At 37.0% G+C, this 24,230-nt stretch overlaps 2 long non-coding RNA genes across 2 annotated transcripts in view; one reads left to right on the top strand and one right to left on the bottom strand.

Annotated features, from left to right (window-relative positions):
* LOC120479515 (uncharacterized) overlaps window positions 1–24,230 on the top strand; it is a 50,351-nt gene that overhangs the window by 11,250 nt on the left and 14,871 nt on the right. The window contains exon 2 of the long non-coding RNA XR_016145508.1: window positions 23,318–23,428. This is a non-coding gene — a long non-coding RNA (uncharacterized LOC120479515). The remainder of the gene's footprint in view (window positions 1–23,317; window positions 23,429–24,230) is intronic.
* The window catches only part of LOC120479514 (uncharacterized), a 39,097-nt gene continuing 30,061 nt past the window's right edge, over window positions 15,195–24,230 (bottom strand). Inside the window, exons 2-3 of the long non-coding RNA XR_005622935.2 lie at window positions 23,303–23,379; window positions 15,195–17,315 (exon numbers count right to left, since the gene is read on the bottom strand). This is a non-coding gene — a long non-coding RNA (uncharacterized LOC120479514). The remainder of the gene's footprint in view (window positions 17,316–23,302; window positions 23,380–24,230) is intronic.

The raw sequence follows: 24,230 nt of genomic DNA, 5'->3' as shown, positions 1-24,230 counted from the left end.
TAAATAAAGAAAAAAATAGTTCTCACAAAAATGAAAGTTCAATAGCACAACAGCTTTATCACAGTCCTGCTCATGCTTATTCATTTAATGAAAGAGAATAGTTATATAATAATTTTAATCAAGTTTTCTTTTTTTAAGAGGATACCAACTTTTGATATATTAATTGAGGAGTTCAGATGCAAAAGCCTCTAAGTGCCATTTGAAAATTTCTTCTAAAATGATCATTTTTATCAAGCTTGTATATTTAAGTTCAGTAATTTCACTTAAATGGCAATGAAGATTACCTATTAATTGCCATTTAAGTGAAATTACTGAACTTAAATATACAAGCTTGATAAAAATGGCCATTCTAGAAGAAAATTTCAAATGGCATTTAGAGGCTTTTGCATCTGAACTCTTCAATTGTATTTTCCAAGTATTCTGAAGGCAAACGGTAGGGTTTGGCGAGTAACAAAAACGAAAATGTAATTTATACATTCATGCAAGTTTGCAGCAGTTCCACCCAGTGTGCTCATGTAGGAAAAGAACACGACACATCATCTTAAGATATTATAATTCATTTTAATAAAACACAAGACGAAACATGTGGCCTAGCCTTATAAGCCTCAGAGACTCGTGAGATTGAGTTAGGACAAATAATGTAAGTCCCTAGACCTATAGTATACCTAACTGAACATATTATTGTTTTCTGTTTGTCTTCATTTAAAAAAAAAAAAGAAAAAAAGAAATTTTATTTAATTAAATTTTATTTTGGTATTTATGATGAATTCTTTAGTATTGAAGTTTTTAAGTGTTTGTGTTATGGATCAGGGGATGTGAAGAGTATGAGAGGTATTGCTTGATATTTCCATGTGTGTGAGCTGTGAGTATTTGTATGGAGTGAGAGTGAGAGAGAAGCGAGATGTGGAAGTTGATGTTTCCCTCAGGGATGTGACATCCCTGCAGAGGAACAAAACCAATGCAGTATTAGTAACAGGAAACGCCGTTAGCGCAAACTGGAAACTTGTACCTCCTTATCTAGAGGGCAAGTGAGTCGCTTTGTATCGTTTTCCCATACATACCTGATCCACCCTATAAGGTCGTGTTTGTGTCTGTGAGCTCTCAATTTACCAAAAATTCCCCAACAATCAGCCAGCACACAAGGAAACAATATGACTTTTAGTCTTACACAGACAATAACAACTGTTTGTGTTATTGAAATCATTATCAATACCAGGCAGATCGCTACTTTAATAATGTTTGAATTAATAAAACAATGAAATTCTATGTGAATGTACTAATGTGAATATTTTTTCACATTTCTCGCAGTTTTTTTAACTTGTGTTTCTTGACATAGCAGGTTTAACCTGACAGTCAGCTGTGGACATGATCATGTCTATGCATGTTTACCAAGGCTGTTTCATTGCTTTCAATTCCTTCTAATTTATAGTGTAAATTTCTTGATTTCTATTCTTTTGTTTGTAATATAAATAATGGTAATTTTATGTTTTTTCCCCCACAGAATAATGGGTCAGTAATGTGAATGTCCATGATAAAGAAAACAAAAAATATTTAACATTTTTAGTTTAAATGACATGCCAGTTCTCTTTGTATTCATTTTTTCACTTTATACCAATTTTAAAAAGTTGCAATTTAATGTCATGTGGTGTAGCCATCAAATAAAAAGTAATATTTTATCTGCACCTTAAATATAAGAGATCATTAATATGTCTTAACTCATAATATTTGTAACAAATTAATTTAACTTTCAAATTTACATACATGAGTGCTGTCAGATCGATTAATCACATCTATAAACATATGTAGGGGTGTCACGATTCTCCAAATCCTCGATTCGATTAAGTTATCGATTCTAAGGTCACGATTCAATTCGATTCTCGATTTTAAAAAAAAATGTAAAAAATGTAAAGCGCAGATTGCTATGCAATTTTTAGACTACACATTTATGCATTATGCAATATAAATTTGTTCACAATGTACACTACACCATTGCCAAATTTAAAATATAACAAAAACAAGTAACATAACTTAATAGTATAACATTTAAAGCCCCTGAAATGACTAGAAAAAAAGTTTAGTTAATTTTGATGAACGAGATTGAACAATAGAGTCAGTAAAACGATCAGAACTTTCCATCACGGACGCGACATGGGGCGTGGCAGTATCGACGATACCATTTTTTATTTCGATTTCAATACCATTGAATTAATTTCGATCAATTTCGATTTAATATCGAAATCGTGACACCCCTAAACATATGTGTGTTTGTGTATAAATGTAAATATACACACACATATATATATAATAAATACAGTATAATATAGGCCTGTTTAAGATGAACGAAAAATATTCATGTTGACTCAATTAAAAAAAATTGGTAAACCAAATTTTTAAAAGATTACATTGATTACATTTAATAAAATTAAGCTGGAATCATTTCTATGAAGGATTGTGTTGTGTATATACTCATTTTAATTAATGAAAATTGAACAAAGAGCTAAAATCAATTTTTTGAGTGTACACATATTTTATAAACAAAAACTTTTATGTTAGATGCAATTAATCGCGATTAATCGATTTAGCTGCACTTGTTAACTCTACAATAAGTAAATCAACATCACAAGCCAATTTCTCTTTAACTCTTCGATGCTATACAGAGCTACCACAAAAATGGAAGTTCAAACAAAACATCCTACAAATGGCTGCACGCTTGTTTCTCTGGGGCATGAGGTCTCTAGAAGAGGTGTATTCAAGTTATTGGATGTTTGACTTGGACTTAAATAGATCAGACAAAAAAAATGAGCATTATATCATTGACCCTAATTCTGTGCTACACTGAAATTACATCAGCTCAAGGTCTTGGGTCTAAGGTGGATGTTGCTATAGATTATGATAATAGCAACCAGACGTTAGCAGGGAAGGTCTGTGGTGAGACACAAATTAAGACACAATTGAGAGCTCTATTTGTTACCTCGCCTGAGGTTATACTGCTCAACATGACATCTTTGTTCACCCTTTCTCATCAGCTCTATCTCTCTCAGAGCCTTCGTCCGTTTCTGTTTCACACTGAGTTTCCGAAGGGTCTTTGGTTGCGTGTTTTTTCACCCTTTTTCCTGAAAACGTAAGGCGATCTGATCCGGCTTTCACTTTTTTTTTTCTCCCAGAACAATTGCAGAAGGTCTGTGCAAGTGCAGACGGTGGAAAGAGACAATGAAAGAGTTTAGGGCTCGCAGCCTCATCTGTAAAATCTCCCTACTCTGGAGGATGTCCATCTGCCTAGTATCTGGTTGCAGAATGGAGACACACATTTTGTCAATTTTTTTGACAGGGAATTTCACTTAAAGTTAATAGTAAATGTGTGTTTGGTCAACTAGAGCCTCGTGGTCCAACCCCTGAATTCAAGACATGCTTCCTCAGAACTTAACCCTGGGGTGCTCTCTAGTCATGACTTTGTCATGGTTCAATTTAATTTCATGTATCATTCACAACTCTTCAGTTTGTCCGCTCCTGAGGATAGTATGCTTTTATACTTGCTTCAGTGGAAAGGGAGGGCTTGTTGTTTGTGAAAGGATTTTTTTTATTGATAAGCGCCATGCTGAAGTGTTTCTGAATGAAGTACAAAATACTGTAGATGTGTCAATAGACATTAATGAATATCCATAAGGTGCAGGTTTATCACTATACACACATCAGTGCTGTCAATCACACCTTATATTACCATTTGATAATATTTAATAGTTTAATCTTATATTTAATATAATTTTTCTTTGGCTACTCTAAATTGAAATGGATTCGTATATCAAACAAGTCGTTATACCAGTGTTTTTTGCATGTAATATTTTATGTAGATACAAATGTGTTGGCAACCATGGCAACATTTTTCCGAAATTGCCAATTATAAAATCTTCATCATCTTAGATTACATTTTTCTGTCATTACAAATCTCATCTGTTACATAATCTTGTTTGTCCTTTTGTTCTTCCTTTGAGGAATGTTCTCCATTTGATGAATGTTCATCTGACCCAGAGTATTCTTTAAATCTGAGCACATTTAAAGGGAGCGTGTCAAAAGGAGATTGATTTCTGTGCATTTGACTCCAGTCTGCTGTGCTTATATCCACTACACCCCATTCCCTACACAGTGACTATGCGAGGACTTTGGATAGGCTAAATTGCAGTACTCTATAAGTGAATGAAGTGGTGGTTAACATCGTGATAAAATATAGACCCTTTTGGCCAGCTTGCAGGCAATAGACAGATGGCCATGACTCATTGCTACTGGAGCCAACCTGTCTGCAAAAGTACTCAGAGTACTCAGAACCTGGACCCTGGGTCAGACGCCCCCCCCCCTGCCTTCTCCTCTGTCCCCCAGCTGCTGGCCCTTGACAGGACCACAGGCGGCCCCATACTTGGGGGTGTTATATGGTCTGTTTGATCGCCGCAGTTTCATTTGTGTGTGTGTGTGTGAAACGGAAAGTGTGTGTGATAAAGATACCTGATGTTATTTGCTCCATAATCTCTTGTTTTCCCCTCCTTCTCCTTTATAATGAAGGTAAAGATTTTTTCTAAACCCTTTCCCCTGAGCATTTCTGCAGTAGAAGAAGGGTGTTGGGTCACAAACCACCATGTCCAATGCAGTCATGAGTAATGTTTCTATTTTAAACCACAGCTATAAACAACATGCATATTTTCTTACAGTGAAAACAAATAGACCAAGTTGCTGAGAAGCCATTAGCTATCGATAAACAGTGAGTGCCATTTTTGTTTATTACTTTTAGCTAGAAGTACTCTTGTGCAAGCAATATTTGTTTTTTTTCCCTGGAAAGCTGTTGGGAGCAGCCTGCTATCATTTCATCAATCAAACCAATAAGAACCTGTATAATATGATATTTGTCTGTTTGATTACATGCCTAACCAAAGATTAGTTGGAAAAAATTTGAAATTTAGTTGGAAAAAGCTATATAAAAAAAATAAGTATTTCTTACCGCATTTCACCCACAGAATTAGCACTCATGGAATATTAGCATAATTATACTTTATTCTGGTTTAATTTGGATTGCATAGTTTGAAAATAAATGGAAAAGAGAAAAAAATTATATTACTTAAGATAGTCTATTTCTAAGAATAGTAAATCTGATGTGAAGATCCAGGCTAACAAACCTTTTATGACTTTTTATTGACTTCTGTCTGAATATGTCAGATTGTCAGTGTGATTTTTTGTTTTCACTTGATTATACAACAGATATAACAACTCTCTGATGATACTGGAATTTTAGTTCTGAGAATATAATTCAGAAAAAAAATCTATAGGAAGGGGTTAAAGATGTTTAAATCCAACATACAAAGCCATTCATAGAAAAACAGTTTTGCCTCAAAACCATAGTCTCTGAGATTGGACCACTTCTGTGACAACTAGCCCCAGTTACCCCAATATGTGCATATCCCATAAGTGTGGAGGATATTTGCTTACAAAGATTTGCTCCTGCTGCTCTCAACCAGTCGGGGAAACTATAGTCACAGCATTTATATTTCATTATAAAAAAACAGACGTGCATTTAATAACTGTTAATTATCACAATCAAGCCATCCGAGGGTCAGAAAAACGTACATTAGGGTAGCATCAGCTGCATACTTTGTTATATTAAATATTGTCAAGGCGATAGTGAAAAGAGTGCTATTTTTTTTCTCTCCTTTATTTTTACCCTGCATTAGAAATTCCAGGCTGGAAAATCTGAACATAATCCGAAAACATGAAAAGGAAATGAGTGTGAAAGTGAGCCGGTGAATAAACAGGCTTGGTATATTTCCATAGGGTTCTACATTGCTTGCTGTGTGGAGCAACTGGGTCCAGACCACATATGTCAGGAATAATTAAGGCTCCGTCTCTCAGTGCACTGCGTCTGTCTACCCTTCTGTAACAGATCTGATAAAGCCATGTCTCTCAGGTGTCCCTGATCATGACCTTTGGCCCATACTTGACCTCTTACCTCCACATGCTATATCAGCTATTCAATATCTAGCCTACCCTGTGACTTCTGTTGGTCTCTGACCTTAGCTAGCACATAACCCCGATAAGCATCACTATTATGACAGCTTGATGATATAGATACAGCAGTACTTAGTACAACATTTATGCATACTAATGGTAAGAAATGCATCATCTCAGAATAACCTGACTCTAAATTAAATGGGTCACTATATCATTTTAAAACAGACCTAATATTTTTTTTTAACTTTTTCAAGTTTATTTTTTTAATATTTAAAATGTCATGTGGTGTAACCAGCAAATAAGAAGAAATATTGTCCTTGAATACATGTAAATGTACATGTTATATTTAATATTTATATTCAATCTAATGCAATAAAGAGTAATGGCCTAGTGGATCACGGTTTACAGAAAAACATTTTTCAACATTGATAATAATAAGGAATGGTTCTTGAACAGAAAAGTTTGTAAGTTTTTTTTTTTTTTTACTATATTACGGTTATTATCATATTATTTATCAAATGAATACAGCCATGGTGAACATAATAGAGGTTTTCAAGAATATTAAAAAATCTTAATCCAAATCTTTGACCCAAATATTCTGCTATTTTAAGAGATTTATTGACTGACAGTCACTTGACCTTTACTTGACCTTTTCTTTTCAAAATTTTCATTCTTTTAAATAATATAATTTATGATTATAATATGCAGAACATTTAGACCACCCTAACTTTTTTACTTTTACTTTACTTTAATGCCCTCCAAAAAATATAAAAATGTATTTTATTTCAGAAATGTAAAATATGGTCATCATAGAAGAGCTATAGAGATTATCTTAAAAAAAATGCATTTTAATGTGTTTATGAATAAATTCAGAGAAGACAAAAAAAAAACATTTTTCATTTGTCATCGACCCGTTTTGTGGATCAATTTTTTTTTCACTTACCTTTTTATATTTTGTTTGTAATGTAAATAATGGTAATTTTATGTAAAAAATACAAATAAACTTAAAAAAGTGTACTATTTACTGATATCAGAAGATTGACTTTGACATTAGATACTAAAGGCCTGTACCAGCCTCAGCACTGACAAACATTTTGCTTATGAAACATCATGTATGATGGAATCTGGTCAACAGTACATCGCTGTGCCCGCTCATTCCATGCAACCCGTCAGCGAAGTTATTGCATCACCGAGTCCTGGAAGACCCATCAGCCTGGCTCTGGGAATAGTGGGGGCTTCCCTCTCACTGGCAACAAGCAACCTGATCAGCAGGCATTATCACCTCATAATTACAGTCCTTTTGGACATATTAGCGTAGGCACTGTGATCCGGTTTCTATAATCGGAACCCAATTCCTCAAAACATTCCCCACCTCTCCAGTTTTTTACAGATGCCTTCTCAACAAACAAGCCTTGCATAAAAATATCCCCCGGCAGTAGTACTTCTCCGATGCGGTTGGCCAGAGCGTTAGGCATGTGATGTGATGCGGCCAATGGGGAAGATGGGGTGAAGCGTGTTAGGTTACCTGAGTGGGGCATGATGATTTTGCATGGCCATGGTATTTATATCAGCAGTGAAAGTGTCATGGCGAGAAGGTCAGAGGCTTGCGTAAACACATGGGTCTGCCGTATCAGAGAGAAATCTGCTTGTTAAATGTGCAAGGCCTGTGTGAACACATTTACACAGGGCACATATGCTCCTAGCGCTTGTGGTTTTCTCATATCAAGAGGCCTGTCTGACTCGATGAGATCACTCAAAGAGAAATCGAGAGTTACATTTCCCCACTTCTTTATAGCACAATTTATGTCGATTGAAATTGAGTGGAACCAAAATCAAATGTACTGAGTCTGACTGAGGTGATAAAGTGCATATTTCCCCAGTGTAGTAATATGGTAGAGTTTCTTTCACACGTTCTCACACACATACACACTTGTCTAACAAGTCACACATGCAAATCTCTGACCTGCAGAGCAAGGATAAAATAAAAGCCATGAGAAATAGCAGGTTATCGTTGTGCTCTCAATGGGGTTCGCATTTACTTTCTCTGTGCTTCCCTTGCGTATCAGTTTCAAATGACAACATTGGTGTAATTGCACCATTCCAATGTGTGATAGATGAAACCCTTATGTCTTCCCCCGGTTATATGATGAGAAGAAAGAAAAAGCCGTGTTTATTTTCTCCAGGCAGCTTCTTGCTGTCTCAAATGGAAACTATTACCTGAAGCTGTGTTGGGCCAAACAAATATCTATTAAAGCGCAATAATAAAACAAACTAATGTAGGCTGTGAACAAAATATTTGAGCCCAAACACTAATTCTGAACTCTAGATGTATGCCAGGTTGGACTCAAAAACAGACCTTTGCTTCCAAAGCCGAGAAAGCATGAATCTCTGCACTTTGTGAACAATCGCCTCCTTTTAAAACTAATTGCCACAATCTATATCCAAAAGCAGGAGATTTATCGATGTTATTACCTATATTTTCAGGCATAAATCATGAGCGGGTATTCAAGCTTTAACGAGTTAACCGTTTCAAGTTTCCTCGCCCTCCTCTCATATCATTCCATAGATGGCTTTCATATTTGTCGAGTTAAACGCGTCAATCCTCATTCAAGCTCTCGGACTCGAAGCAACTGTGGGACACCTGTGTTGACCATATCAAATGTGCCATTCAGTCTGTCTAATACACATACTGTACACATATGCACACTCGCTAACTAAGACAAGCTCGAATGCATGTATGCGACACATTCACTTTCTCTTCGTCAGCTTTTATTTATTTATTTGTATTCTCCGCTACTTTATTTTACCAGTTTGTCATAGTTTGCTTTTTAGTGGTTGTATTGAGTCGCAGGTCTCTTGTCAGATTAACCACAGGCATAGTTTCAACATTTGACTAAATAATTATTTTGATTTTAGGGTTCGTGAAACATTTAGCATGAAAAGAGTGTTTTATGTTTTCTTTAAAATCAATGTCACGATTGATATTTTGTAAATGAATGCACAGACATTTTTCCTTGCAGGATAATGCATACGGATAATACTAAATCAATTGTAAGTGGGTCTCTGTTTCAGTTTGCAAACATTTGAGTTTTATTTTATTTGAGAAAACAGACAAGTGTCTCAGTAAGCTTAAAGGCAGAGTAGAATGCTGTATCAGTTGACATGCACTTTGGTAGGTGCCCAAATTTTGTAACGACTTAAGAGTTTGTTAATGACTCTTCCTTCACTCAGGCAAAATGTTATGGTCCAAGTCTGTATATTTAGCAATTATACTGTAACAGATCTTTATTTGTGGTGGTAAAACAATCCATTTAACATGTGCTTTGTAAAATGTGCTAGAATTTGAACTCCTAAAAGATAAAGCTTTCAAATGCAGAGAAACTATTTTTCTTAAGAGGTGGACAAATAAAGCTGTCTCCAGCCTGCAGTAAAAGGTCCCGTTAAAGAGTGCGACTAACTCATCTTAATGGAGTGTTATTTTTCTGTTCCGTCTCTCTTGGTAACATCATAACATTTTCCTTTTCCTCCCACAAATGTGAGCCCTGCCGTTGACATGGTATTAGTCAAGGCTCGCAGTCAGAGTCTAGCTGTGCAAATTCAGACGCAGGTCTTCGGCACCTGTCAATCAACGCTGCAGCAGTGTCCCGTCCCAGTCCAGCCACAGCAGTACGTGCACACTATCTCTGTAGCTGCTTTGGCCTCTTCCACCTCACCAACCCCACCCTTCACAAATGCTCACTTTGTGTTAGCAAAATAAGCACATTTAGCCAGTTCGCTGATATTTCTGTTACCTCAGAACAGCTGAAGTCAGGTGATAAGTTCATGTTAATGTGAAGTTTGAAGTTCGTTTGTGGGATACGAAAGCAATAAAGCTATTTTTGTTTTTTTCTTTTAGTGCTGAGTAAGTGGACACAGGAGTATAATCGCTCCATGAGGCGGTATATATATTATGCCGACCTGCGTATTCCTGTGCATTGTGTAGTTACTCCCCTGTCGCTCACCTCTGGGTTGAATATGTTCTTTTACTACTTAAATAGTTCCATCTCCTCCCGAAAAACATCCCATATGGTACCCCCATTGTTTCGACTGCCCAACTCCCTGGTGTCATGCCTTGTCACTGTTATTATAGGCTTACACTCACAAGACGCTGTGATTTGTTGTACTCCTCTGGCTTTGAAGATCTAAAGAGTTGTGCAGCGTGAGATGAAGATGAAGTCGACAGCCGTGGCCTTTCCCTGAAGCTCGTACGGACGCACACATAAACACACGACGGAGCATGACTATACACAAACTCTGACAACCCCGAGTCAAGAGGTGCGGGTCAAGTTACGATTTCCCCTTTGTGTCTTTAAAAATCCGCAGATGACAATTACGGCAGATTTGATTAACTGAGAGGGCGGCGCAGATAGTCCGGCTTTTTTACTAAGGGCCGGCGGCTCTGGTTTCACTAGCTGTCATTTATACGGCCAGAGAAAGGCAGGGGGAGTCCCTTTACTGCTGAACTGGGGCCTGGGCCCAGACTTCAAACACTACTCTCCATAGCTCTTCACTTTTTATAATGCACAGGGAATGAGAGAGAGCGCGCATACACAGCACTTAAAATGCTACATTAGGGGAGTTTTGAGCACTCGTGCTTTACTTGAACTGTTCTAAGTGTCATTTCTTGAAACCTGTCCATCTGACAGCTTTCATCTCTGTCGTAATCCAGTATAGTATAGATGTTTATTGATGTGAGGTGTTTCTATATTTTTGTAATATTATCATGTTTCTTAATTCTTTTCTATTAATAATAATAAGGAAATCTATCATAATAATCATTGTACTTTATTATTGTTTATTTTATTTATACAACACCTTTCGAAAATAGTCATTTTGTGGAATAAGTATTCATTTTTAAATGCTGATGATGTTTACACATTTAAGTTGTTTACACGTATTATTATTGTAATGTTATGTGCTTTGTGACATGAGGTAATTTAACGCTATCTCTCGTGACACTTTGCAGACTTTTCTCTGGCTGTGCAGGTTCATGTTTTAGAGGAGGCGTGGCTTTGGAGACACTATTGTCACCCTCTCAGAAATTGCCTACTCTACCTTTAAGATCAAATGATTTCCGTACTTCCCTCTAATCAGCAAATCCAATCTCTTCTTAAAGCCCGTTTTCTCCTCTCGCTAAACCAAAACCCCCTTTTGCCAGACTGTCTGTGACAAAGGCGGCCTGTAGTCGCTTGCGTTCGGTCACGAATGGATTGGGCCCACTTGTTTTTACAAGCAACCCGTGTCAATGGTCTAGTTTATTGAGACAGGTCTCCCCTTGGGCTGTGAGGCGCTCAGCCGATGGATGGCACGGATGAGTTACCCTTGTGTATAAATAGCTTCCTTCATTAAATCAGTTGTTCTCTTAATTGAACTTAAATAAAAAATGACTTATGCCGGCCAGCTGGTTTTAATAGAGCAGACCGGCTTGTGGTGCATAAGAGGAGCATTATTTCAGTGCACCGGGCCAATTGCAGGGTGTACTGGGTGTTATCAACATAGAAGGTGAAAACAGGAGAGGCCACCAGCCAGCCTAATGCATTCTGAGGTTTCATTTGGTTTATTTTCCTAACAATGAAATAAATGGTTTGGTAATTAAATATTCGCCACTGGCTTTAGACCCTAATGGGAAACTGTGACAAGTGTTAATGTATGGTGAAGAGGATGAAGGGTTTGACACGAAACACGCCTTCTTCGTTTCACACTTTTACACTTTTCTCTATCGTCTTCTAAACCTGCAAGCAATTTCGCCATGGAAGGCCAATCAAACTCCTCCGCCAGGACACAGTTTGCATAAATCTGCTAACCTAATGCACCGAGCTCACTCAGTTGCACTGTGATACTTTTCTCCAGCCATCTTTTTTTTCTCTCTCTCTCCGTCTTTCTCCTCCCTGAGACAAGAATTCTTGAAGTGAGCCGTTGTTTGAAAGCGTTTTGTGGTCTCTGGCAGCAGCAGCTGATGGAAATTTGCTGAGTTGGAGCCCTGAAATGTTGCAGCTGTCTCAGAAGAGCTCGGCCACAGCTCTGAGTCAAACGAAGGGAAAGCATTGATTGACTTCCTCCCACCCTCTCTTGATTATTCTCTTTCTTGGTATTCCTTTTACGCCCTATCCCACTTCATCATAACACTTTCCGTGTCTTTTTAACGTTTTCACGTTTCCAGACCCCCAGTCTAGTCCAGCTTGTAAACCAAGTAAAGCTATTACCTCATCCGTGGGTCCAAAAATGATGAAGATTCCTTCCGCCCCCTCGCATGGTGGAAATCGAATAAGGTTGCATTACTTTACCCCATGTTAACAGGACCTTCTGAGCCACAGGAGGAAATGGAGAGCCATTTCTTGACCATAACTCACTCCAGAGAGATTTAGAGTTTCGGGGGAGATGCTCCAAAATAGTGTGAACTCATTTTTCTATGCGTGTTGAGCTCCACTAAGAGGAAAGCAGCCGCTTGTCGTCTGGAGAGATTGAGTAATGCAATCCTTCACAGCCCAGCAGCACCACTGCCACATACCTCACTAATAGCAGGTTGATTATCAACAAGACTGTCCTTTAACACATTCCCGACATCTGCTTTCTGTCTAAGCGTGGAGGGTGGATACACATAGACGTTGCAGAACACTCGCACACACCACTTTCATTGTAAGTGTATTGAAAAAAACACCTTCTGGTTTAGAAATTATATATACGCACATTTAATGCATGGTTGTAAAATTGTTCACACATTTACACTCAAACACTTTCATGTGCTTAAATTTAAGTATTTAGACTGTCAAATGCTGCTTCTGCTGTAAAAGATGATCATACACACTCTATTTCATCCATCTATTGTATACACCCTCTCAGTGATATCCTGTAGACATTGTTTGACACCATTTTGATTGAGAGAGTTTTGAAGATAACGTGCCATATCCTCTCACTGATGAGCTCTGAGTTTTGTTAGTTATATGGGTAGAATTTATAAACTGTCCTGGAAGACCCTTTGGTGTATGAGCAGTTAGTGCAATTGGTGGGATTGAAGTCTGTGTGTGTGTCTTTGTGTTTTTTTTTTTTTTTTTTCCAATGTCTCGTTGTAGGACTGCATCCAGCGTAACATAAATTCACTCAGGCTAAAACGTATAATCATTTATGAACACACACACAAATATTTTTTTCATTTTTAAATCATTATGTAGACTTTCCTTAGATACAATGGTTGTATACTGTGCAAACTATATATTCAAGTCATGTACTGTATATTTATATAGCCTTTTTCACAATATAGATTGCATCAAAGCAGCTTCACAGTATCAATCAAAACATAATAATAATGTTCGTTTCTTAGTGGAAAAAGATTCACGTTTGGTAGAGCTGGTCAATGGTATTAATGATTGGTTAATTAATTTGAATATCCCCAAATGAGCAAGCCAAAGAAAACAGTGGCAAGGAACCGAAAAACTCTATCGAGTGACCTAATGGTGTCCTAAAACTCCATCAGGTGACCCAATGAAGAAATGGGAGAACCCAGGCTCAGTCGGGGGCCAGTTCTCCTCTGGGGTTTATGAACTAGAGGCTGGATTTACAGTAATTGTAAGGTAAAAATGTATATGAATGTCTCTAAACAGACTTAAACGCGAACCTGTGATAAATTCTGATTACGTTCACATGCGCATTTGAATATATGTGCGCAGGTTTGTAAATCCCTACAAAACCATGTCTGAACAAACTACTTGTCTATAAATTTGATACAGAATTTTGTTTTATTTTATCACTTTGGGGTAGGAACTCGAAACGAATTCACAACGCTTTATCTGTAGAGTGGGAAAGGGATCCTCCATAGGGAGAGGCTAGTTGGCACTTCAGCACTGCATTGTCATCGGGTCCAGGCTAAGATCCTCGTCAGATCTGGATACGGCCTTGATCCGACAGGCTGCGGGAAAACCTCGGGATAAACAAAGACACTAAAATTAGCATAGAGGCCATTCTTCTTATGATGTAACAAGTACATCAGGATTTAAGGGAAGTGTTCCCAGTTCTAAGTTCCTAAATCTATGCAGCCTAACATTGAGTTTTAGAAGTCTATAATGTATTATGTGTATGCATGGGCAAAGAAATGTGTCTTTAATCACACTTTGAAATGACAGAGTGTGTCTGTCTTTTGGTGCTAAAAGAATCTACCTCCAGCAGTCGATTTTGGGATTATTAACTGGCCGGAATTTTGAGATCGCAAATAGACGTGAAGGACTATAATGCGATTAAGTACTGCGGAGCTGAACCATTTAGTGCTTTGTAAGTAATGAACAATATTTTAAAATGTATACAATGTTTAATAGGCAGCCAATGCAGTGTTGACAGAACCGGGCTAATATGGTCATACTTCCTAGTTCTGGTAAGAACTCAAGCTGCTGCGTTTTGTACTAGCTGTAGTTTGTTTATTAAGCGTGCAGGGCAACCACCCAGAAGAGCATTGCAATAATCTAGTCTTGATGTCATGAATGCATGAATTGTTCCACATTTTTCAATGAGAGCATATGATGTAATTTAGAGATATTTTTTAAGATGGAAAAATGCGGTTTTACAGATGCTAGACACCTGACTTTCTAATGAAAGAAAGTCACTCGTTTAGTATCTGTAAAACTGTCATATGCTCTCATTGACAAATTTGGAACACTTAGTTATATTCTATCCCCTAACCCTACGCATCACAGAAATTTTTCTGCATTTTTACATTTTCAAAAAAAAAAAAAAAAAAAAAAAGAGAAAACATCAGTTAGTATTATTTTCCTCATGGGGCATGACCAAATGGCTCCAAAATGTCAAAACATTTCAGGTTTTAATGTTTTTATGGGGACATTTGGTCCTCACAAGCACAGGTGCACACACACACACACAGATTTGTATCACTAAATTAGTGAGGGCATTGTATACAGTACGTCAATTGATTTTATATCTAGTTAATGATTTTTTTTTTTCCTGATATGTCGTGTAACCCAACCCCTACCTATCAGAAACATGCAAAACACTAGATTTAATTAAAAACAAGTTTTGGGCGATTTTTTGCCTTTTATGTATTCACTAGTCGGTTACCATAATATTTCACTGTAATTTGGGACATTTGACCCTCACAATAGCTTAATCTGTATTTTGTATTTTGGATTTGTTTGTATCTAATACACATCAACAATGATATCAAACTATTCTTACACTTTACCCTGCAGAAGTTCTATGTAGACTCCCCCCCCCCCCCCCCTTACCCATCATAATTTTGTCTAATGCAATAAGTGAGCCAAAACTGCCATCGATGTTCCATGCAACAAACAAAAACAAATAATGCAAGACGCCCCTGGTCTCATGGTATTATTGACAGTACAATATTAACATGTATAACATTAGTGCAGTAGAGCATCTCTCAGTTTTGTTTTAATGATGGCTTACTGATTTACTGGTTCCCCACAAACCCACATCTGTTTGATTGACACATGCCTCCCTGGTTGTTGGGACATGTTGCTGATTGAGGCATGGCATGCGATTTCCCACTGAACCCCATCCCTGATTTTCACTCATTACAAAGCCCTCTGAAAGTCCACGGTGTCTCCTCTCAGAACTGATTTCTCCAGCTTCTCGGTTTTCCTCTCGTATGGTTCCCGCGGCCGAGGCCAGTTGCTTGGGCAGGCAACAAATGGAATCAATTTATACCCCTGGAGCAAGGTGGTTTTGATGACATTTAAAATGTTCACAACGTAAACTCTGGATATAAACATTTCAGGTCAGGAAGAGTTTAGAAATGTCTTTCATAAACATACACAAGGAAGATTTTTGACTTGTTTTTGATAGATGGCCAGTCGCATGTTCAAAATTTAATTCAATTTGTCAACCTATGTCCTGACAGAGAGAAAGAGAGAGAGGAAAGGTATGGAATATGCAGGAATAAATCGGGGCTTAGATCTGAGAAGAAGTGAATTTAGAAAATTAAAGCAGATTGGGATATCTGCCTTTAGAGAAACTCAAATACACATTAAATAATTGAATCATCAAGTCAAAGTGAACATATACACATATGCTCAAATAGAGGTTGAAAAATACAGATCTTACAGTATAAATGAGTAGAATTGTTCAGTAAACACAGAGGAGTGATATAAGCAATGAATCTTTCAGTGAAAACATTAATGTTTATTTAGCAATGTAGCTTACTGCGATTTTGGCAATTTGAAACATTCCATTGATTATTTTAATTTAATGCAAATTAAATAACTTTTATGTTAAATATATTTTATTATTAAATCAAATGTAAATGTTTAAATCTAAACTTAGTCTTAAATAATGCAAGCTACTCTGTAATAAGTGGATATCATAAACTCAGAATATAGTACATTAGTTGCTGATGTCAATAGGTGTGTGTGTGTGTGTGTGTGTGTGTGTGTGTAACAGCTTATAAATCAAACTGTGGTGGTTTTTGAAAATGTAAAAATGCAGTAAGTTTTCTCTGATGGTTAGGTTTAAGGATAGAATATACAGTTTATACAGAATGGGCATACAAATCATTATGTCAGTGGAACACAACTCTCTCTCTCTCTCTCTCTCTCTGTGTGTGTGTGTGTACACAAAACATAACTCCCAAAACATAATTTTAGGGATAAAAATGTCATAGGTATAACGTAAATGCACAGTTTTTATTTACATTGTAAAAATGCAGAAAGTTTTCTGTTAGGGTGTATACAGCTAGGGAATAGAATACTGTATACAGTTTGTACAGTATAAAAGACCACTGTCTATGGAAAGTCCCCATAAAACATGGAAACCCAAATGTGTGTGTGTAAAAGCAGCATATTGTGTCATTTTTATTCTGTTGCAATTCTCCACTGGTTGCTTATATTCTTATACATACAAATAAACCATATTTTATAAATATCTTATCAACTATCATACATATTTTTTACTGTAACAGATCATATTGGTGATGCATTGGAATTGAATTACAACTGGGCTCAATTTCTCAGCCTTGTGGTTTTAGCGTTAGTGTTAAAGGACAAGGTTAGTGTTAAAACTCTACACTGTAAAAGTCTCTTTCTGCAGCTTGACCATCTTAATTAATCCTCCATTAGTGCTTTATAGACACTGTGTCCTTCGTCCTGTGCCTCTTTTATAGATACTAATAAAATGTTCAAAGTCCCTGTGCAGCTCCTTATCATGCAGCAGTGTTTTTATGCCCTGCTTACACCGGGAGTGTGACTCTGTCTCTCTACTGTACAGTCTGATGATGAGGGTACGGTTTCATGGCCCCTGCCTTCATGTCGCAGCCTGGCACCATTTTATGACTGGAAAAAGAGAAAGAGGAAAAGAGAGAGGCATTAAAAAATAGATATATAAAGACAGGATGGGGTGGGGGGATGCAGAGAAAAATAAGCACACTTTATTTTCTAATTTGTACTATGTTTATGCTAAATGATTTAATTAAATACAGACATTTCACAAAAGCGTTTAGCGTTTTCCCAACGTTATATAAGTAAAGCCTATTTCAAATGGCTGACTCTGGTTCCTTTGCCGTGCACTGGGGGAAATAGTGATTATAATGACAGGCCTCTGATTTCAGTCTGTGTGCATTGAGTTACTTGTTATTGGTTTAAATCATATATTTCCATATAGTTGAAAAAAAAAACAGTTTGTTTTTTTCACAGGAATGTGAAATATGGTGGAATTAATAATGATATGATGTGATGCATTCCTCTATGTACACGACTGTAAATGCTAAAAGCGGGCCTTGTCCTATATGCATCAAGTGTAGTATCTCCAGGGCTGCTGAATGATGTAGTTTTGTGGCTCAGTTATGACAGATATTCATCATATCACATTTATTTATTTATATATTTTCAATGCGCAGCTGCCATGTTTTTGCAGATGCTGAGACTTGTTTTTTTTATAGTAGGTCAGTCACTGAAGTATTTGAACTGACTTTTAGATTTTTAAGTTTTCACAATGACAAATGCACTTTAGATCACTGAAAGTTATGTATTTGTTTTATTTTATTATTATTGTTCATTTATTTATTCATTGTGAGAATGCTTAGCAGTGGCTAGTTGCATATACTGCTTGATTTGACTGGTTTTACTCGAGTCATCTACTATTTTTCTTCAAGACTGGTCATACATTTTAAAACTCAATAACATAAAAAGGCAGATTGGTCTAATTTGAATTTGAAAAGTTAGACTTATTATACCTAACCAACTGCTAATTGGTCTGACTAGTTCTGATGTCACAGTCTTTACATACTGTAGTATGTTTATGCAACTAGCCCCAGAACAGCAAAAAAAATTTTTTCAAAAGTTACAATATCTATTTTGTTTAGAAATAATTAGGTTTACATAATATATGTAGGTGCACTGTGTATAATTATTTTATATATATAAATACACATGTTTTTATATATTTAAGAAATATTTTCATGTATATACTGTATATAGATTTATATTTAATTTAAATATAAATATTTTATGTATAAATAATATTTTTTCTTAAATATACATGCATGTTTATATTTATATATATACAAAATAATATACACAGTGCACCCACATATATTAAATAAACAAACTTTTATTTTGGATGCAATTAATCGCGATTAATCGTTTGACAGCCCTAGAAATAATATTTCTACAGTGTTCATGGGGGAAAGAAAGGATGACAAAGTGTGTTTGCATGCAACTGTGTAAGTGTAAATATGCATTGAGTGGAATATTTTGAATTTCTAATCTCCTTATATTAACTCGAATTTTTAAATTCAATGAACTCAAAATTTTAAGGCAACCATTTTAAGTTAAACCAACAATATTTTTTTTAAAGTGTGGTTTTCTGATTTGGCCCACAATCCAACAGCAGACCTGTAGCACATATAGTACCAGAATATATTATCTCGACGTAGTTTTGCTTTCCAAGAAGAGATGCAAGAACAACTAAACCTAAGTGAATAATATGCTGAAACACCTTAAGCCCCTTTCAAACTAAATTACAAAATCAAAGTAGCACTTACAAATAATTATGCTTGTGTTTTTGAATCAGGGTACAAAGGAAAACAACAATTAACAGTGAAAGTTCCCTCATTCACTAACTTTGTCGACTCGCTCTGATAGGAGAGGAAGTATCTGTTTACTTTGTGATTACGACAATTTTGCTGTCGCGAGGCAGCAAATTCAAACCAGTCGCGAGGCTAGATTACTCCAGACATGAAGCCCGTACGGCCGCGCACATCCAGTCCTCCGCCATCGGCTGCGATTTCTTCAAAGTAAAATAAACCTTTATACATAATTAGAGAGAATTCTGTATATTTTTCTGTCCATTCCCCTCTAACAAAAAGGGTATATTTTAAGGGCCAAGCATGTCACGCTTAACCACCGGCCTACAAAGTGGATCACACATCGGAGGACCTGACCCGAGTCTCTTGTTTATTCAGAGCAAATTCTAGAGAGAGGGTAAAAGGAGCCTTATTCAGTGCACATTCCAAATCACATGGACTGTCATATTTAGACAGTTCATATATCCCCGCTTCAGAGTTGCCATGTCGTGAAAACATTATCAAAGTAAATATTATGACTGTAGACAGGTTTTTTTATGCAAAGAGCGCTAGTGTGAAGTTGGGTCCAATCTTGGGGCGTTGGGCCGGAGAAGGTGAGACGGCTGAGGTTGCTTAAAAGCATAACTGGGTTATCAGCCAGGTCTTGATTGCGTTATTATTCTGTGCTACTGTTTTTCTTATCTGGCAGTCAACATTTTATGTCAGGAAACAAGCTGGAGAGACGCGTTTGGCTGTGTGCCGTGTAGAGCTCTAAGCATGCATCTCCGAAACCCCACACGTGTGCGTGTACGGTGAGATCTGGACAGTGTCCCCGTGACCAGAGACGGATGTGAACAATTACCAATTCTCAAAACACTACTTTACCGTAGTTAAATATATTACACGCCTTACACCCGCGGCTGCGGCCCCACTCTCGCTGCAGCCTGGGATACGTGGACCTTACAGAAATCCAGCCACCTTCAACAGGCACAGTCTACTGCAATTAACCAATCATCATAATCATCATCATCATTACCACCATCATCATAATCATAAACTCACTGAATGTGCTTTTCACAAGGTGCTTCACACTAATTTGCACAAGCCAATGTTTTGTTTTATTTTCACTTCTCTTATTGGGACAGAATTTTTATATATGGAAATATCCAAACACGTTTTGGTTTTACAGATAGATTTAGCGCAAAATGGGGAGTGTCATAGAATATATATCTTGCTTATAGTTTGATTTGACCTAATGGATGTTCAATTATTACCTCATCCTTTAAAAAAACTTGAAATATTGTGGCTGAGCAGATGGAGAGGCTTTATAACATTACATTATGTAAATTTACAGAACACACTGAGATTGCACAAAATCTGTTTGTGCATAAACTTGACAGAGCTGTGAGAGTGAATGATACACATACACACACATTGGCTGTTATGTAGGCCTATGTTTTATAGTTGCTATGTATTTGCATGTATTTGATTATTTCAGTTTCGCTGATTTTGGATAGTTGAACCAAAAATTCAGTTTGTATCATTTACTCACCCTCACGTTGTTCCAAACCTGTATGACACCCTTTATACCATATGGAAAACAAAATAAGATATTTTGAAGAACGATTCAGCTGTTTTTTTTTTTGTTTGTTTTTTTTTTGTTGTTGTTTTTTCATGAAAGTCAGTGATATCCAAAACAGCATTAGACCCACTCTGACACTCTGAATCCACAATATTTTCTATTTTTCGCAACTGCATCTGTGTGTGGTATGCCCCAGCAAATAAAACCTCTGCAATGAGTTCGCATGTAATAAATACCAACACAATTCATGTGGGTGTCCAACTGTAATCCCAACAGACTGATCCACTGCGTATTCAATATGGGGAGTAATTGGCCCTCAATGCGAGGCGCAGCGCAGCACACAGGCCTGACTGACACTCGGTGCTGTAGCACAGGAAAAGGCGGAACTAGCTTATTTTGATCCTGGATTTAAGTGATGAAACTAATCCTGATTGCCACAAATCAGAACCTGGACTTTAGCCTAATTAGTGAACGCGGATATGGCTCCATGCATCAGAGACAAGTTAAACAAACAATTATAGCATATCTATACTACAGATCCGCTTCTCGGAAGCTCAAGTTAAACCGTCGGTCGTCTGACGCACGCGCATTAATAAAGCTAATTTACTGAAGCTGTCAGACGTAATAAGAAACGAAACGCAGCAGTGTTTATTGCGAATTTTTAGTGATGAAAATAGGCGCATTTGGGAATAGAATGCACATTTTAAAGGACAAACAAACAAACACTGAAAATGAATGGTTTTAATCTGTTAAATGCTCTGGGAAAACAAAAAATGGTAAATAGCTAATTGTTTAATAATAGGCCTAATAATTAAATAACTATAATTTAAAATAATAGCTAATTGTAATGTCTATATATTTATAAGGCTATTCTACTTTTGGCCTAAAAGGCTATAGCCTATAATTGTTGTTGTTGTAATTATTATTGCATTTTTGTTTACGTAGTTTGAACGAAATTTTAGAAACATGATTTATCATATCTCTCAGATTTAAATGTGGGCATTTTAAATGGTCGTTTCTGATTTATGCACAGTCAACGGGATTGCGGGTGCGGGTTTCCACTCAATCACTAGTCGAAGCTCCTCCGACAGCACGCTCAACTGAGGGCATAATGTGTCCACTTGGGCTAAAAGCCGGTGTACGGTTGCATCGCAGTAGCATCTGCCCCTAATAGATATTGCAGAGACTGAACACAAATGGGCTTCGTATGCTATCACTTCACACCGCTCACAGGTAGAGTCTGTCTGTATAAATGCTTTATCTTAAGTTATCTCTAAATGGCCCGCTTTAACCGGCCTGATGAAAACAATCACTGAGAGTAATGTGTTTAGCTTTAGCTTATTTTACAATTTAACATCCGCTTATACCGAAATAAGGATCCACGCTAGCCTAAACACTGCACGTGTTGTTCACGATTCTTCAAAGATAAACTAGGCGAAATCGATGTAGCAAATATAATAAATCCACTTTAGTTGTGGATCGGTTGTTAATATCTAAACCTGCTAAACTCACTCATTCACTCAGACGCTTTCCAGCTTTAATGATTGTTGTCAAATCATTTGATTAATGACTCCACAACTGCAGCATTAGCTAGAACATATATCATTATTATTATTTTCATGACCAAACATACTATGACACAGAGAAAGAATGTATTTGCTTATAATATAATATATTATATAATATAATATAATAATATGCCTGATTGTTTAAAATAAATTTAATCAAAACCAGCAAAAATGTTTAATTTGGCTGCATTGAAAAGATTGAAATAGCACAATTATTAAGTTTGAGGGGTGTGTATGTGTGTGTGCAAAAGTTTGATTTAATTAATCATCCTCAAATCACTAAACCTCTAAATTATAGTAATTCAGGAGGAGATAATTAGTCATGCATTAAGTCCTTTGCTGAGACCAATATAATCTGGTTTTATTACTGTGGTACAGAGTTACATATAATTCTCATTTGAATATTATGCAAATTCCCAGCAGCCATCACACACATCCTCAGGGGTAGCTTTGAGAAATAATTAAAACGAATGAATACATATAAACACTCATTGCATACAATAAATTTAAACAATATTATCAAAAACACAATTCATGATGATAATTTGCATTGCTGCAGGCAGCAATGGTTTGTTTGTGAGCAGGTGCATATATAGAGGGGGAGTGTGTGTGTGTGTGTGTGTGTGTGTGTGTGTGTGTGTGTGTGTGTGTGTGTGAGAGATGCTTGTGGTATCCATGGTCATGTACAGCATGAAGGTTACTGTCTCTCTTGTGTCAGTGTGCAGGTTACTGTTTCTGTGGTCACATTGGCCACTAGGTTTGGCCTATATCCTCTATAAGTGTGTGTGTGCACATGTGGCTTGGTAAATTCTATATTATAGGGACAAAATGTGTGCACAAATATGGCAACATCCGAAATCCTCGTCCTTGAGGGGACATTTTTTTGGTCCTTGTGAGGAAAACAGCTTATGAATCATATAGGCTAAAGTGATGTTTTTTAAAATGTCAAATGGGTATGGGTCAGTGAAGAGTAGGGTTAGTCTAAGGGGATAGAATATACAGTTTGTACAGTATAAAATCATTGTCTATGGAAAGTCCCCATAAAACATGAAAACGCAATGTGTGTGTGAGTGCAGACTTTGGCTCAGTCTTATTCTGATATATTACCATTTGATCCTTCAGTTTCCTGCCATTGATCAAGCCCCACCTATTCAGCTGATGGGCCAGAGGAGAAACCCGATCACCTAACAAGAAAGAAGCAGAGGAGAGAGGAAGGAGAAAATGAGAGAAATGGTACAAGCCTTCACCACAGCCTCTTTTCCCTTCTTACCTAAAATACATCCCACTCTGTGCATCTCAGTTTTTCTGTACCTACTTTACATTTACACATAATTCATCAGCGGCAGCTTGTCACCATAAGCTGCCTGTGATTCACATTCAGAAATGCTACCAGGCGACTAACAATATTATTCTTATTTAGCATCTTCCCAAACTGCACAAAGTGTTGCAGTGATCACACGGTCTTGTATATATGTCGCTAAACCACAGACAGGCATTGCAGTATCATATTAACTCGATGATTATTAGCTGACAGATCTGTCATTAAGGCAAATATCAGGAGAGTGGCAATTATAGTCAGTGGATTCCTTTTACACTGACATACATCATCCTCATCTTCTCTTTTACACATACACACACACACAAACACTGAGAGACTGAGTGACAGTAGATCAACTAGCCTGGCCCCGTGGAGGTCATAACCCACACCATCTGGATCTGATCGAGCTGCGCACAGAAAGGTGCTGCGTTTGCAAGGTATAGCCCCTTTAGCAGTGGGAACCTGCTACGCTGTTCCTCTCATATTCGACTGTCGAAGCTGGGCATCTGTATGCATATTCATATTTGGTACTGCTGAAAGACGAGTGTAATGTTTGGAACTACCAGTGTATGGAAAATTCAGATGCTGGCAGGTTTAATGTGATGATTTAGCCATCCAATGTAAATGTACAAAACATTATATTCTCCCATGTGAGGGCGTAAGAAAACAATGACGGACTTAAAGGTCTTTTTTGTGTAAAAGAAAACGTTAACGTGT

Source organism: Pimephales promelas, chromosome 11 (assembly GCF_988280905.1).
Source record: "Pimephales promelas chromosome 11, fPimPro1.hap1.1, whole genome shotgun sequence".
NCBI lineage: Eukaryota > Metazoa > Chordata > Actinopteri > Cypriniformes > Leuciscidae > Pimephales > Pimephales promelas.
This window is presented reverse-complemented; position numbering and strand designations above follow the sequence as displayed.